We start from the raw sequence: 14,979 nt of genomic DNA, 5'->3' as shown, positions 1-14,979 counted from the left end.
TCAAATAATTAAACGGAGATTTTCTATAAAACTAACTAACTAACAATGCCGCTAAAACTATATATGGCATAAAGTTTGTGGAAAACCTACTACAACAATTGTATCACTATAGCCATCATTTCTACACTTTAATTCATACATGTGCTTGAACGTATTAGTTATTAGGCTGATAGATGCTGTTTGGTAGAAGTGGAAAGTTTTTTTTTCATTCTATATTTATGCTAGCAGGATTTGTTTGAACAATAACAGCATAGAAAGTTATAATATTTCATACTCTGGTTACGAAACACTAGTTGAATCCAGCGCAAGTAGAAAGTTGCTGCAAACAAAGAGAACGTTCACAATCGAGAGTTTGTTATTAATAAGCGTTAACACTAGAATTTCTCATTAATGTTTTATTGTTGTTACTGTATAGTACAAAGCACTCGTTATCGTTTAAAACATCAATGTAATATACTGATAAAAACAAAAACCAAAATTACTGATTTTCACATGCATACACTGTACTTAACTTCTAAAACGATTTCAAAAGCAAATAAAAAAGTAAAATACAAGCTTAAAATTATTGATTAATGTAGAGAAAGATAGGTTAAAATAATAAAGAAGAGATAATGGTTAAAACTATGAAAGAAGAAACAGACAAATTAATAGACAAAAAGCAAATGATAGCTAGTTCTATGAGAAGGAAATGGGAAGATGGAAAGAAAAAGAAACAGACAGATGGAAAAATAAAAGACAACACAACGACAAAAAGAACGAAAGAATAGAATGAAACTAGTTTTTCATCCATTACTTTCAGAAATATTTATTCCTTTTAAGTTTATTAAAAATTTCAAAACGATTTAACACTAATAGTGGACAAGTTTCTAAATTAAATTTCCATATCGGTATTATTCTATGGTTAAGCAGAACAAAAAAAGGAAGTGTATAATTGATTTATTCGTTGAAAACCACGCAAAGTTAATCAAGACCAACTGCGCTAGCGAACCCTAATTTTGAAGAGAAAAATAAGAGAGAATGGAGCTTTTTTACAAAATCCACCGCTAACTCTTGTAAGACCAAAGAGGTGGGTTTTGATGGTCACTCTTACAACGCACTCCAGGTCTCAAAGTATCAAGCGCGTATTTTATTTTACAAGTAACAGAGAGCACTTGGTAAAGTGTTTAATTAACATTTCATAATTTTCAAAATACTCAGAGGTCAGGCAGTACTCGTATCTTTAATGACAAAAAGTATAATTATATTTAACAATTAAAAATAATTAACAATTATTATAAATGTTAGATAAGACGAGCAATCCTGTTTTATTTGATAGTTAGATTGTTAATGTCTATCTTGTACATCCATTAATGTGTGCAAAATAAGGTACAGTTTCAAGAACTAATAGTCTTGATAAAAGCAAGAGAGAACTTCAAATATGAGTGAAAGTCCACTTTTGGCTGTTCTTAAAGGTTTTTATTGTTTACTTGTTTTCTGATAACCTGATTTATGTTTGAACAATGTGTGGCCTAGGAAACTCACTGATATGTAGCACATGCACCATGTTCCAGTAATAATGTCCTTACTCTTTAGTGTACTTCATCTGTTGTAAAGTGCACACTTAATGCCCAAAATTAAATTACGATAAAATTTGGAAATAACATACAAAAAGTTCGCATATAGGTTTAAAAACATGTCATAAAAATCGACATTAGACAACACAAGACTATTAACTAACAAAAAAATCGGATGATGTGAAAAAAAACTACAAATTTAAAAAGAAACTAGTGTTTAGTAGGAATTATATTTTTCACGACTAAAACAAAAACCATGAATAAAAATAAGATATCTGATTTCTCACCGCAATCATTGTTTCTCTTATTTTCTTTCAGCTCAATATTTTTAAAATATGATTTACACCAAAAATTACGTCTTTATACATGGCTACTTATGTTACCAGCGCATAGACACGAACGAATATTTTTCTCTTACAGTCTATGAAAGTTTTTTCAACACACGTAATCAACTGCACAACATTGTTCGACCACGTGAATTTGTAACTAGAAGAGCGACACGCACTCGTACAATCATAGGCTCTCGTAGATTTCCAGTGGAATAACTACCATTAATAAAGCCGTACAATGTTAACTTAGGCACTTGAGGAAATTGCATGGCACGGTATTTGTTGTTTTTAGTCATAGATGTTTGATTACACCAACTTAAAGAAATCTGTATTGTTCTTCCTTTTGATGAATTGAATACAAGTTCAATATAATATGTCTGAGTTAGTTAGCTCCACAAACACGTGTACTAACGGATATGTGTTCGAAATGTGCTTAAGCTCTGTTTAAATGTCATTAATAACGTCATTATTGGTAATTCCATGGTATCTTTCAAATTATCCCTGAAATTTAAATGTATGAGCTGTCGTATTAGTTCCTTCGAAACTGGAAGCTTTTTTTTTACATAACGCATATTATTAGATACATATTCTCGTTCTGCAGAAAACCGGAACAGAAACAAAATTCTACAGGCTGATTTAATTTTCAAACATACACAACGTACTATCAATAACACGACATAGTTTTAAGCATTATCCTTAAACCTGATAATGGAAAAATATAATACAACGTCTTTATCCTGTATAATATGACCTGCTTCTGATAAAAAACAGTCGCCATTCTTAACCTTCTTAACCCTAGATATATCTAATGATCCAACAAACAGCCTCCGTACGAAAAAAGTCATAAGGTTAATAGAGAACTAAATCAATTTGTGAACAAAGAAATGAACCGATGAAGCAAGATAAAAAAAAGATTAGCTTAAAACAAAGCAAGAAACATAATATTATGTTCTTATTATGTGATAATTGCCTCAATGCAGATGAAAATAAACTTGTTTGTGGAATGAAAGAAGTACAGACTATTAAAAAGAATGCGAAAGAATCAGACAACCATCGAAAGCAAAATACACACATATACACCTGTAAACTTTTACTTATAAAACACTTCCTTCTAGATTTATATACAATGTCGGCCAAAATACTAAGGCCAATTAACAAAAAGACAAAATATGAATTTTGAGTTGTTAGACTCAACCACTTATTTGAGTAGAGCTTCGAAAGAAGAAAATAAGAAAAGGGAAAATAAAAAAATAAATAAATTGAAATTAACTTAAATACTAGCTGGTCGAAAGTTTAAGGTCATACCAAAAAGAAGTCCTAAACAGGGTAGGAAATGCCCAACAAAAGGTCTAGTAGTGAGTTGCACGGCCATCATTACGAATAACTGCAAAAATTTCCTTTTGCATGGTCCATATAAGACTTTTTAGAAGGCTGGCTGAAATATTATTCCAATTGGAGAAGATGTCTTCACGAAGATCATGCACTGTTTGGAATTGACGTCCATTTCTATAGATTTCCCTTGCCATCCACCCCGAGACATGTTCAATGGGGTTCATTTCGGACGAACACGCTGGATGGTCCAAAAGAATCACGTAATTTATTTGCCATGAAAAAGTCCTTTGTCCTACGAGCATTGTGGATTGTAGCGTTGTCCTGCTGAAAGATCCAGTCATTTCCGTCAAGCTAGAGCCTTCAGTCAATAAGGATGCTTTCTTCAACATGCCAATGTAACCAGCTGATGTTTGACGCCCCTGCATAACCTAAAGCTACATTGTTCCATGGAAGGAGAAAGCACCCCAGATCATGATGGAACCTCCTCCACTGTGTCATGTAGAAAATGTCTCCGGTGGGATATCCTTATCGTGCCAGTAACGTTGGAAGCCATCTGGACCATCCAGGTTAAATTTTTTCTTATCAGAGAACAAAATCTTCTTCCACTTTTCTACGTCCCATGTTTGGTTCTTCTCAGCAAAGTTTTACCGAGCTGTTTCGTGGTGTGGAAAAAAGCGTGGCCTGTGAAGATGTTTACGGTTTTCAAAGCCTTTCTCTCGTAGATGCCATCTTATTGTTCTTGAGCTGCATTCTGTGTCCGTAAGGGCCTTAATCTGGTTCGATGATGGCCTGATGTTTTGCCGAACAACCCGTTGAATTCTCCTGCTCAACGCCGGCGAAATTTTCTTGAGCCGACTACTTGAAATTCTCGTTCCTTATCCCTCAGGGTCTTTTATGAAATTTGCAACATCAGTTTTACTACGCCTAATCTCACAAGCGATGGCACGTTGAGAGAGACATTACTTTTGCAGCTCGACAATTCTGCCACGTTCAAACTCTGTCAACTTTTTAGCCTTTGCTATGTTTATACCCAATGTAAAACAGGAGATGTCAGTGGGAGATGTTGACAACGCTAATGCTTGAACACAAATGACTAAATTTCGCTACGTATTTACTGATTAATGCTTCGTTTCAGTGTGGTCTTAAACTTTTGACCAGCTAGTACTTAGGCTAATTTCATAGTGTTCACATTTTCCCTATTAAATGCTAAAAAAAGTTTTATATTTATTTTCCCTTTTCTTATTTCATTTTTCGAAGCTCTACTTAAATAAGTGGTTGAGTCTAACAATGCAAAATGCATATTTTTTCTTTATGTTCATTGGCCTTAAGATTTTGGCCAGCAGTATATATATATATATATATATATATATATACACACACACACACACACACAACCCTGGGGTAAGACATGGGCTTATCTGTCTGCAGCCCAGGGCCCACACTAATTAGGGGGCCCCAAGCTATGACTATAAATGTATTGCACGTAAAGGTTCTGTCTCGAGGGGTTTCTATTAGTTGGAAAGCCTAGGGCCAATAAAACCCTTAATACGGACTTACACACAACTGGAGAAATAATACTTAATAAATAGATTACTTTCTGTAAAAACGTAAGCACGGTTACACGCACAGCTGTATAACATTAAACGGAAAACAAATTGTCTTCTATACAAAACAGGTGCATACATTCAATTATAGAAAGGTACAGTGTGTATCAAATTATTACGCAAGTTTTGTTTCACGAATATTTCAAAAAGTATATGTTCGATTAAAATGAAATTTATACAGACTAAATGTCATATACAAGTTGTGCAATTCTTATTAAAATCCACTAACAGAGAAAAAAGCTGTAATAGGTTTTCTAAAATGCCATGAATTAGAGAGTGCTGAGTTTTGTTTATTGTAGATTTTGATTGAAGCTATGAGAAGAGGAAAATATTTCATTTTGAAGAAGACAAAAATTGTAAATAGTCTTACTAAAGAAAAGAAATTAATTGAAATTGCAAAAATAACTTAGTCAAGACCATAGAACTGTTAAGAAGGACCTGGTAAGATCTGATAAAGGAAAAATACGGGTGATTTCAAGACATCAACTTTCTACATCAAGTGAGCAACTACATAGAAGCCACTTTCATCAATATTCGAGGAAACTGAAGCTCCAGATGTTCCCAAAACTATTAAGATGTAAGGTCTTTCGGAATGTTGCAAAATGTGTTAAGCTGCAATTTCACCACAACTGGGAACCAGTCATAACATTCAGCGACTTGCATGGGCTCGCTAGTGACTTGAAATCAATATTTAGGAAGTTTTGTTTACAGGTGAGTGCCGTGCAATTCTTGATGGCCCAGATGGGAGGGCCAGAGGATGGCTTGCAAAAGATACTTCAGTCCCATCCACAATACGACGTCAGCAAGGATGAGTAATGTTTTGGGCAGGTACGGTTGATATTGAGCTTATGGGTTCATTAAAGTACCTGATGTCGTAAAAATGAGTTCTGAAGCCCATATCACATTTCTTAAGAACAACTTAGAACCTTGACATAAAACACGTCTTTCAAATAAAAAAAATATATAATTTTTGTTCAAAATAATACATCATCTCATGCTGCTCGTGGTACACTGGGTTACTTATGCTAAAAAAATAACCAGCTTATGGAGTGGTCAGCCTCCTATCCAGATTTAAACTCTATATAAAACATTTGTCGTATCATGAAATGTAGGATTTAGATTAATGGAAGGCAGTTTACATCAAAGAATGATTTCTACAATAATGTACTATCATCTGCAAGAGATGTTGAAGCAGAAGACATTCAAAAATTGACCAACTCTATCGATGACAGGTTCATCAAAGTCATATAAAAAATGATGGTTATATCAATAAATAAATTATATATTTTCTTATTATTTTGTATTAAGAGTTCTTTTGTTTCGTTTGGTTATTAATAATTAATTGTATCGTTATACTTATTATTTCTTCTAAAGGCTGCTATTTTTATGTCGTAGACTCGTTTATCAGGAACTAGCTTAATAATTTGGTTTGGTTTTGAATTTTGCGCAAAGCTACACGAGTACTATCTGCGCTAATAGTTTGGTACTGTGTAATTCATAACATTTTAAAAAAACTTTTAATAACTTACTTATTTTCATTGGATTTTAAGAACAATTCTACATGTGTATGGTAATATAATAATTAATCTGTATAAATGTGATCTCAATCAAACATATATTTTTTGAGATATTCGTAAAAACAAAACTTGCGAAATAATTTGGTACAGATTGTACATTTTAAACCTCTTTATATAACAGAATAAGAAAAAAACACCTGCATGATAAACAGATTGCGTTGTATAACAAAAAAGTACATTGGAATGAATAGCTACACTTTATAAAAACGATATTCTTCCGTAATTAAACAACCACACACACACTAGTAGGTTAAAACACAAAGAAGAAAAATATTTATCTCTGCAAATTAAAAAATGGAATCTCAAACCCGTAAAATTATGCATGAGAAAAGTAGTTCCTACAGTATCAAAAATATAGTCCAATAAGTGTTACTCGAGGAACTTCTTTCTTTAACAAAATTAATACATTTTATTGTTGCAAATGTTGCTGAAATTAATTTGTTATCGTTGGCTTGACTTAGTGTATTTTACTCAGCCATGAAACTGCTTATAAAATGTTTAGAATCAAGCACGTGAATTATACAACTGAATGGACTGGTTTATTGTAAATTTCGCATAAAGCTACACGAGGAATATTTGCGCTAACCTTCTCTCATGAAACGGTAAAAGAGAAGAGGAAAGGTACCTAGTCATCAACACCCTCCGCCTAATCTTGCGCTACTCTTTTAAACAACGAATAGTGGAATTGACAGTCACATTATAATGCCCTTATGACAGAAAGGATGAACATGTTTAGTATGACAGGGATTCGAACCCGCAATCCTCAGATTGTGAATCAAGTGCTCTAACCACCTGCCTATGCCAGGTCTTACAAAGTCTGAATTTTAGCATTGTAAGTCCGGAAACTCGCCAATCTCGAAGCTTATGCTCTTTAGATAAAAATAACTAATAAAAAAACGCCAACGTTTTGCTTGTATGGCTTTTTAGTGGTTATGTGGTTATAACGTTTGTTTTGATAGATACAAGCTAAGCCTATTTAAAAAAAATGTTTGTGTCCCTAACTCAATATAGACCTTGTGTCGATAATGTGTCGCAATGACGAAACCTTGACTTGTTTAAAATCTTTCATCTGTAAATATGGGCCGTGTTTTCACTTGTTATGAAATAACTCCTATATCTAAACAAAGTAGTGTTATATTTAACTTGTTTGAAACTTTTATGAAAAGTCTATTGTTATAGAATACCATAATATTGAAGGCTAAGCTAATTTTTCAATATTTCAGTTTAGAAGTTTGATTACTTCAGAGAGCATACCAGTCAGGGGCGTAGCAAAGGGGGAAATACTGCACTCCCCTACCGATATTTCATTTGTCAGCACAAAATCCAATTTCCTGTGAATCTGTCAATAACATTTTTTATCTGTCTCTTTGGAGAAATCTCGGGAAAAAATAATTTCTTCTTAGAACGAAACTGTCAAGAAAAAAATCAAGAAAATATGATAAAATTCTCAGTTAGATCTTGTGACGCACACTAATGTGCAGACAGTTCTCATAGTTTGAGCACTTTATCTTATCTACACCTTTTCCGTTTAAGAATTTCCGGAAATGCCAATTATCTTGTTATTTAGAGTGTGCTGTTTAACCCCATGCACATTAAATGGTCAAAATGCGCATTCACAAGATTTTAAAAAATTCATTTAAAATTTATTTGAATAATTCACGTTAATAAATTGTTAGTTTTTCGACAGAATTCAGTCATTACTTCCCACCCACCAAACAAATATAGGGACTTCGTTTCGTCCCTGATATCAGTACGTCATGATGAGGCGTGATCGAGAAAATTGATTAGTGTTAAAGTTTTTCCAAGAATCTCAAAGCTTACTAGAACAATACGGAGATGAGTGAGTTGAGTAATCAATGAATGAATCAGTTCAATATCGTTTGATGAATGATAAAGTAAGAGTTACTGCGTCTGAAACTTAGTTAATCAATGGGTTAGCTTGTTTGTTTAACGATCGATTTGAAAGGAAATCTTAAAACTAAGTTAAGAATACAATAGTTTCAGAATTTCTGTTCAATCTTTGTAAACATAGCTTGTAGCAAAACATATTGAAGAAATAAATTAATTCATTATCGTTAGAATTATTTTAAACAACTAATCCAAAAGAATTGCCCAATAATAGAATACGATATAACACTTATGTAAGAAGTGGGATTAATTGGGTAGAAATACAGAACTTTAACTAAACTTCAACTTTGCCACAGAATAATAAATATATCGTAGGTGTTTTAGACTATCTCACCAGAATGGCCAGAAGCATACACTGTTCTCATCAAGGAAGTATATACTCTAGTAATTACAAGACTTGAGATTTCTATGGAACCTTAATTAGCTTTGTTTGCAGAAATCTCTTAGATACTTAGAACTAAAACGACTGGGACATCTATCATTCATCTATCATTCATCTATCTTTCAACGAAGACTAGAAAGGAAAAAAAAGACCTACTGCCAAGGACTGACTCTATTTTAAATACTTTATCTGAATCAAAAGGGTCAGTGACAAGTGCAAGTCTACATAAAAGTAGACAGAAGAAACTTTAGTGCAGAAAATAAGTTGAAAAGCAGTTCACCAACTGCTTTTCTGATGCTTGATATGTATGTCCGTGTAAATAATGATAACATGCCAGAAAGGTATAACCGTTCATTTTTAAATCATTTTGCCATTTGTGCAGATGAATATCAAAAATTGCGTCGTCATGAGCTTCTCTGCCTTACGAGTTAGCGAATAATACCAGATGAGGCTGCAGGACACACCATCATCATTGATGTTTGGAAGAGAATTGAACCTTATGTTCTCATATTTAGTGGACAACAATTTAGCAGAGACATACACATAATATACAAGAAAACTAATAACACCAGTGATGTCATTCTTGACTTTACCTGAGAAAGACTTAAGTCAGCTTAAAATAAAATGAAAAATCGAACTGACATGTTATCACTGCATGCAGTCCTCATCGCAAGAAAGTTTGCAGTTAAAAGTTAAGCAGGTGTTGGGAAGGGTTATATATTGTACTGAAAATAACCAAGGATGTGATTTTATAAAAATAAGACAGACAGATGATCCAACAAATAATCATTCATTTGAACATCTTTGGAAATAGATCACTAAGAAAATGTCAGCTGTGGAGCTTCAAAGAAGAATTTGCTAGAGAAAAAAATAAATCTACCAAAGAGTTCAGGGTTCTAATTGAGACGATTTCCAGATATCACCAAAGATATTAAATAGAAAGCCACCGATGGAGTCACTCGACCACCTACGTAGAAAGCACTCCCCCCAGTAGCAATGGCAAGGCAGTACGTGACGATAAAGGGTAAAATGTAATCCGATCTACATAATATAACCCTTGGAAAAGAGAACCATTTCAAAATTAGGTGAATGGATCATTTGAGGTGCTACTTTATTTAAGTTTCAAAATTGTTCAAAGGACTTCACTATTCAGAAAGAGTATATTTTGTGTTTCTATATTTTTAATATTCTAATTTAAATATTTGTTTACTGAAGGGAGTGTATCATTACGTTATGATGATGTAAGATATAAAAATGAATTAAATTCAGGGTCTCATTAAAACCAGTACTACATAAAAACGAGTAAAGTACCTAGATGTTTGGGGTTTTGAGACACGAATCACTTTGACTGAGTGAATGAGTTAATTAGTTCAGTACAACTCAGTGAGTTAGACAGTGGGATTTAGTGTATCTATGATGAAATTAGTCACTGAGGTAATCAGTGTGTTTATTTATTGAAGGGTTTTATTTGTTTCTTTGTTTGTTGAATTTCACGCAAAGCTACTCGAGGGATACCTACCCTATCTGTTCCTAATTTTGAAGTGAAAAACAAGATGGAAAGGAGCAAGTTAATATTACATACCGCCATATCTTGGGCACCTCTTTGGTCTTTGAGATCAGTATAGACTTCTTCCAGAACTCGAATTTACTACGAATACACCTTAAACGTTTTCAGAAACTGTTGGTTACAAGTCTTAGCTCTGTTTCTCCTATTTCCATACCTGTGCCTCGTCTTTAGACCAAACACACAAGAACCGATGTTTAAAATTTAATATTGTGTTTCTCCTATTTCCATACCTGTGCCTCGTCATTAGACCAAACACACACGAACCGATGTTTAAAATTTAATATTGTGTGTTTCCTATTTCCATACCTGTGCCTCGTCATTAGACCAAACCCACAAGAACCGATGTTTAAAATTTAATATTGTGTGTTTCCTATTTCCATACCTGTGCCTCGTCATTAGACCAAACACACAAGAACCGATGTTTAAAATTTAATATTGTGTGTTTCCTATTTCCATACCTGTGCCTCGTCATTAGACCAAACACACAAGAACCGATGTTTAAAATTTAATATTGTGTGTTTCCTATTTCCATACCTGTGCCTCGTCATTAGACCAAACACACAAGAACCGATGTTTAAAATTTAATATTGTGTTTTTCCTATTTCCATACCTGTGCCTCGTCATTAGACCAAACACACAAGAACCGATGTTTAAAATTTAATATTGGAAACTCTTATTAATCTTATGCTGCTGTGCCTTATTAAAAAACAACACAAGGAGTATTGTTTAAAATATTTCAAAATATACTTCTTTTTCTATCCCCATGCTATGACAGATGTCACTATTGTTCTCACATACCACTTCATAGATCACATCGTTAACCATAGATATTGGCATAAAACTCGCTGATACATATTTTCAAGCGTAAACAAAAGTATTATAAACGTCAAGCCAAGAAAATAAGTAAAATAAAGTTTAAGTAGATTATATATGATTTCAATATAACAATATTGTTATACATTGTTAACTAATGCCTTAAGAACAATATGAACGTAAAAATCAAAGGAAGTGCCAGTTTTATTTTATAGGAAATAACAAAAGTTTGGTTTGAATTTCGCGCAAAGCTACTCGAGGGCTATCTGCGCTAACCGTCCCTAATTTAGCGGTGTAAGACTAGTTGGAAGTCAGCTAGTCATCACCACCCACCGCCAACTCTTGGGCTACTCTTTTACCAACGAATAGTGGAATTGACCGCAACTAATAACGTCCCAACGGGTGAAAGGGGAGCATATCTGGTGTGACGAGGATTCAAACCCAGGCCAGGAAAGAACATAAAATGACTTAAGCTTACACAAACCAAAACAAACGACCATATAAATTAATGTTTAAACTGCTATTATACGTGTGTGTGGGTGTGTGTACACAATGGATTTTTTTATTACCAAAGTCCATCTTGGACGTTTTCCTTGTTGAAGTTAAAGTTTTATCACCCCTCCATCAAGGAGTTAATTAAATTAGAATTTATAGAAACATCTATATAATGCTTAGTTATGCGACAGATAATCACATTATTTATTTCTCTTTTTCTATACAGAGGGAATTTATCAACAGGCAGCATCCAACGAACAGTGGGATTGGCTGTAGCGTTATAACTCCTAACAGGCTGAAACAGCAAGAGTGTACGATGTAATGTTTTGATTCCGCAAACCTAGTTGCTAGACCATTCTAGGCTACTTTACAAAACACAGGTTATACGTAAACGTAAGCTTGGTATTCTAATTTAAGTATTTTATTTTACTATCTATGACATTTCCTTAGTATAATTTAAAGATGACTTCTTTCATCTCAGAAATCAATTCTTGACTTTGACAACTTAATACACACACACACACGTCTGTCTTATATCAAAAGTAATTGTTAATAACTGGCTCAACCAATTACACAAAAATTTGATATAGGAACTGAAGGGAACCCTTCAAATCTCTTGTTTTAAAGATTACCCAATTCAATGAATAGTTACAGTTTGACAACGACTTCCATTTTACCTTCTAACTCAGCAAGATGGTTAATTTTCAGTGTGATCCACACAAAGTTCTTTCTGCGCTATGTTTTCGGAGGAGAATCTAGCCCCGAATCTTAGTTAATCATCAAACTGAGGGCCGTATCTAGCCTGAGACAAATAGTAACAATTAAAAGTAATCCAAAGATCCATACATATATTGATCAGTTCGAATTCAAAGCCAGATGAAAGTGAGTTTGATGCCACGATAAGCAGGAAACGACTCGGAAGCCCATATCTACACTTGTATCTTTAACTTTTAAGCCTAAAACTGCCTGGTACTTTTATCTGTTATGTACATATTTGTATCTCTATCAATTTAACTTCTACCCATTTAGTGATACTTCGTTGTGCTACTCATGCGTAAGATGAAAACAAAAGATATTTTAAAGAAGAGACGTCGTGAGAAGTTTTAGTAAATGTGATCGTTTCGTTTGTTTAGTTTATCCGGCGCTTTACATTTAGCTCATATAAGCATACATAGAGAGAAGTATAAACAGACGAAAATTGAGGGTAAGTTTAACATTTGTAACTTGTAAAAAGTAAGTGAAATTCCTAGTTAAGAATACTCTAAATGAGAACCAGAAGAAATTTATGACTGATATGAAGATCAAAGTCTCAAAGTAAAATAAATAAAAACAACAAAATACAGGCAAACAGATAAATATGTCAGAAGCTTTCACCAAGATTGACGAAAAAGGTTACATATTTCCAAACAAATAACTTCATCTAAAAATTTTTAACGTTATGGAAAACCTTGAAATTGATACGTTTCTACACGTATTTAGGCAGCTGTACGTTTCCAAAAGCTTTGAAAGGAAGAAAACAAAGAAATCATACGTCTAGGTTTGACATACAACTAATGTTCTTCCTGTATGCCTATGACTAATATTTATTAGGAAGAGGAACCGAAAAATGGAATAAGAGCTTATTTAGTTATCCATTTCCGAGTATCTTACTATTTCAATGATTATTTTTAAAATATTACGATGTCTGATGAAACTTTGCAAAATGGACGGCAACTGCCTGTTGTGGAGACGCATGTGTAGAGGACAACGTTTCGAAAGTCTTTCGCCTTTCGTCTTCAAGTCAGTATGTGGGAAAAGCAAACGAAGTTGGCAGGAGTTTAGTTTAGAGAGAGAGAAGTCTGAGGAATTCTCTCTCCAACAGGGTGGCCAGGAACGTTGTGGTTCATCTTCGTCCTCTCTCATGGAACATTATTTACTTTTACTTAGAAGTTTTCTTGTAATTTGATTTGACTTGTTTTAGGTGATGAAGTGAGATGGGGCAGTATGAAAATGACAGGTGAGAAAGGGGGGTGAGACAAATGCGGCACAAGGGAAGTGTCCAGTTGACCTGGCAGAAAACTGGGAGAAAACTACAATTATCGATAAAGACAAATTCTAGAAGACAAGAAAAACCAAAGAATTATTTTATATTAACACTATTAAACCTCCACTTAACAGAGATTCCCGGATTAGAGGTGAGTAACCTGTGGCTGTCATTGGTTGAATCTACAGGAAATCTTTCCTCCAATTAGAAACAGTGATAATCCAACCAATCACAACAAGCATTCCATAATCCACCAGGACACTATAAGAGACCGTCAGCACCTACACACACTAAAAGGTATAAGATAAACACACTCAAACACGTCATTTATGCTTTTTTGTCATATTTCTTAAGTCCTTCATTAAAAACGAACAACACATTTTTCAACTTTTTAAATGTTGCTGGATCTTTTCCAAAATAAATTCCATTGTTATTTTGAAGTGAAAAAGAACTTACTTAAAACATCTGCTTAAGACTGATTAAATTTAAAGCCTCGCAGGGATATCTCCGGCGATGGGAGCCTTTAATATCCAAGTAAAGGGATGGAAGATCTTACTAGTTGGTGTGCGAGTTGAACGATTTTCTAGACTTACATGAGTTAACAAGTAGTAATGAACTGACGCATGATTAATGACTTATTTGACCCCCAGTGGTACAGCGGTATGTTTGCAGACTTAAAAAGCTAGCAAACCAAGTTTCGATACCAGAAGTGTAGTTTTGTGCTTTACTTCAAACAAACAAACAAATGAGTCCTTAAGTAGCGCGAATGGACATTATAACACAGAAACTCTCGTCAAGATGATGAATGAACTCGTTAAAATAAAGTTTGTTTGTTTTTTAATTTTGCACAAAGCTACACGAGGGCCATCTGCGCAGGCCGTCCCTAATTTTGAAATCTAAGACTAGGGGAAGGCAGCAAGTCATCACCACCCACTGCCAACTCTTGGGCTACTCTTTTACCAACGAATAATGGGATTGACCGTCATATTATAACAATCCCATGGCTGAAAGAGCAAACATGTTTGGTGCGACGGATATTCGAACCCGCGACCCTCGGATTACTAGTCGAACGCCTTAACCCACCTGGCCATGCAGGGCCGTAAACTTTTGAAAAACTCGTGTGTGCGGTATTTAGAGATTTCCTGAACCCATGTGAAATAATATATGTTATTTAAAAACACTGATGGTGATAAGAACTGTGATGAAATATTTAAGCAAGACTAAGAAAGGCCAGTTTTATACACAGGTCAATTAAAGCTGTCTCTATATCAAACTATGACTTTTAACATATCCACAAAGTCAACTCACAGGATGACATTTCTTTGATGCACAAAATTAATAATGAATAGTGCATAAGGTAGCTCTACGAACAGCCACTCTGTCATTACCTTAAAGC

At 34.1% G+C, this 14,979-nt stretch overlaps 1 protein-coding gene across 1 annotated transcript in view; it reads right to left on the bottom strand.

The window, feature by feature from the left end:
* Positions 1-14,979, bottom strand: part of LOC143250682 (beta-1,4-N-acetylgalactosaminyltransferase bre-4-like) — a 54,800-nt gene that overhangs the window by 31,850 nt on the left and 7,971 nt on the right. The window lies entirely within an intron of this gene.

Source organism: Tachypleus tridentatus, chromosome 5 (genome assembly GCF_004210375.1).
Source record: "Tachypleus tridentatus isolate NWPU-2018 chromosome 5, ASM421037v1, whole genome shotgun sequence".
Taxonomy (NCBI): domain Eukaryota; kingdom Metazoa; phylum Arthropoda; class Merostomata; order Xiphosura; family Limulidae; genus Tachypleus; species Tachypleus tridentatus.
The sequence above is the reverse complement of the archived record's forward strand: the minus strand, read 5'-3'. Positions and strand labels throughout refer to the sequence as shown.